The sequence below is a fragment of the Myotis brandtii genome, unplaced genomic scaffold (genome assembly GCF_000412655.1).
Source record: "Myotis brandtii unplaced genomic scaffold, ASM41265v1 scaffold509, whole genome shotgun sequence".
Classification (NCBI taxonomy): domain Eukaryota; kingdom Metazoa; phylum Chordata; class Mammalia; order Chiroptera; family Vespertilionidae; genus Myotis; species Myotis brandtii.
The window spans coordinates 1,126,811-1,129,888 of record NW_005369409.1 but is presented as its reverse complement, the minus strand read 5'-3'; the positions used below and the strand labels follow the sequence as shown (position 1 = coordinate 1,129,888).

The window sequence follows — 3,078 nt, the reverse complement described above, 5'->3', positions numbered from 1 at the left end:
ATTCAACATCTGAGTCAAAGTACTAAATCAGCATCCTCTTTGGTATTCAGGCTCCTTCTAATAGTAATTGAAGACATTTGACAATAATAATAAATACCAGGTACTTGGCACTAAATATGTGTCTGGCAATATTCTATTCCCAAACTATGCACCAAGGCACTCCAGGATACCATAGCCAATTCACAGGGGTATTGTAAGATATTTTTAATTTTTGAGGGAAACAACAGAGACATCTGTAGGATGTGATATAAACTATTAAATTTTTGTACACAATTACTTAATAAACAGAAGTGTTAAGTATTTCAGCTCAGGGATGCTGCAAGAACAATTAGTGACACACTAAGGGCACAGCAAACTAAGAAACTTTGGGAATCTTTGCTATATGCATTATATGAATTATCTCAGACAGTCCTCAAACCTCATGGGGTAGGTCTTAATATTGTTTCCCTTTTATGGATAAAGAATCCAAAACTTCAAGGTATCCAGCTAAGTGATGGCAAAGCAGAGGTAAGAACCTAGATGTGAATCTTGTGGGAAGAGCTGAAGCAGGCGCTCTTGGCTCGGCATGGCACACTGCAATCCGTTGGAGGAATGCACCGCGGAGTCACCATCATGCCTTGGGCATTTACAGGAAAGCTTTGGCTGCTGCGTAGTCACCAACCCATTCGACCAGTTATTTGACGACGAATCGGACCCCTTCGAGGCATTGAAAGCAGCAGAGAACAAGAACAAAGAAGCCGATGGGGGTAGGGGGGCGGGGACCCGTTTTGGGGGCCCTGGGGCCAGGAGCACAGCTCAGCCACAGCCCAGACCAACTCCAATGCAGCAGGCAAATAGCTGTGTAAAGAGTCCCAGAAAGAACGCAAGAACCCATTGCCTTCCAATGTAACCGTGGCTGACAAGAAAGAGGAGACGCAGCCACCCCTGTGGTGCTTAAGAAAGAAGGAATAACACGTGTTGGAAGAAAACGGGATCAACAACTTCAGGGTGAAGGGAAAAATAATTGATAGGAGACCACAACGGCGACCACCTCATGAACGATGACTTGAAAAGTCACTTGAAGAAAAAGGTGAAGGAGGAGAATTTTAAGTTGATAGACCTATTGTTGACCGGCCTATCCGAGGCTGTGGTGGTCTTGGAAGAAGTCGAGGACCAGGTGGACGTGGAATGGGCCGAGGAGATGGATTTGATTCTCGTGGCAAACGTGAATTTAATAGGCATAGTGTAAGTGATAGATCTTTCTCACATTACAGTGGCCTGAAGCATGAGGTCAAACATGGAGGTAGCGGATCTCACAACTGGGGAACTGTCAAAGATGAATTAACTGACTTGGAGCAACCAAATGTGACTGAGGAAATACCTGAAGTTGAAGAACATCCAGTTGCAAACACTGAAAATAAGGAAAACAAAGTTGAAGAAGTAAAGGAAGAGGGTCCAAAAGAAATGACTTTGGATGAGTCGAAGGCTACTCAAAATAAGGACCAGGCAAAAGTAGAATTTAATATCCGAAAACCAAATGAAGGTACTAATGGTCAGTGGAAGAAGGGATTTGCTCTTCATAAGTCAAAGGGTAAAGAGGCTTACGCTGAAGATTCAGTTATGGACCATCATTTCTGGAAGCCAGAAAATGATATAATGTCTCAGCTGGAGATCAATTTTGGAGACCTTGGCTGCCCAGGACATGATGGCAAGGGAGGACAAGGTGGCCGTGGGTGTGCTGGACTGACAAGTCAAGTGCTTCTGCTCCTGATGTAGATGACCCAGAGGCATTCCCAACTCTGGAATAACTAGCTGCCATAAGGCAACCCTGGTTCCTTTGTGGACCCTACTTCTCTGAGGTTTTGCATGCTTAAGGATCCCAACAGTCGAAGAAATTAAAAAAAAGACTGTCATTCATACCATTCACACATACAGTCTGAATTTTATGTTTTGAAAATGAACTTCTCTCGTTACACAGAAGTAACAATATGGTAGTCAGTTTTGTATTTAAAAATGTATTGGTAGCAGGGATGTTTTCATAATTTTCAGAGATTATGCATTACTTCATGGATATTTTGTATTGCTGCTTGCAAATATGCATTTCTAAACTTGAAATATAGGTGTGAACATGTGTACCAGTTAAAAAAAACACCTAGATATGGCAGATATCATAGACTGTGCTCTTAAACCATTTGCAACTAACTTCTTATAATTAGCTTTATCCACTGTCTTCATTTCATATGCAACTTTGAAGATATGACAGTGAATGCCTTTGTGTTGTGAAAGTAGTGTTAACCATTCTGGAAGTCCAGAATTTTATCTCTAAATCAACACATACACATAAGAAGCATATTTTACAAATATGAGGCATATGATGAAATTGGGACTGCCTTTAAGCTATTTGAACTTTTCAACTGCTTTTGAACTAATTATCAAGGGACCTCCCATGCTTCCTATAATATAACCCTAAATGTTACTTATCCTGAATCACTAAAGTTCACTCTTATGTTATGGTGTGAGAAACAATGTTCTCTGTATCACTGGATATAAAAAAGAAGCATCAAGTCTCAGTTGCCACTGCTCCCTGAGGGAAACCAAACCAAAGACAAGGCCAACATACAGAGGAGGGTAGTCAAGAGAATCACAGATAAAAGGAGTAGTCATGACTGAACCATGATTAAAGTCCCTCCTCAAGACTTCCCAATTATGTGAGCCAATAAGGCCCTGGTTTATTTCAGTCAGTTTAAGTTGGGTTTTCTGTATTTTGCAACCAAAATTATCCTGAATAATAGTTACTCTCCTAAAACACCTAGCACAATCTTTGGTATACTCATCCATAAAGCCCAATCCCAATGTCAGTTCCCTAAAAAAGCTTGTTCTAAACCCCCAAACAGAATTTGTTTCTCTATCCGTTCATAGCTTATTATATATAACTTTATAATCTAATCTAATAAAAGAGAAACATGCAAATTGACCACCCCTCCACTATGCCCCAAGCCACGCCCACCAGCCAGTCAGAGGGACTATATGCAAATTAACCCAACCAAGATGGTGGCTGGCAGCCACGGAGCTGGAGCAAGCAGGAGGCTTGGTTGCCCC

General features: G+C 41.4%; 1 pseudogene; it reads left to right on the top strand.

Annotated features, from left to right (window-relative positions):
• Window positions 1–565: 565 nt before the first annotated feature.
• On the top strand, window positions 566–1,884 carry LOC102251446 (annotated as a pseudogene).
• The last annotated feature ends 1,194 nt before the right edge of the window (window positions 1,885–3,078 follow it).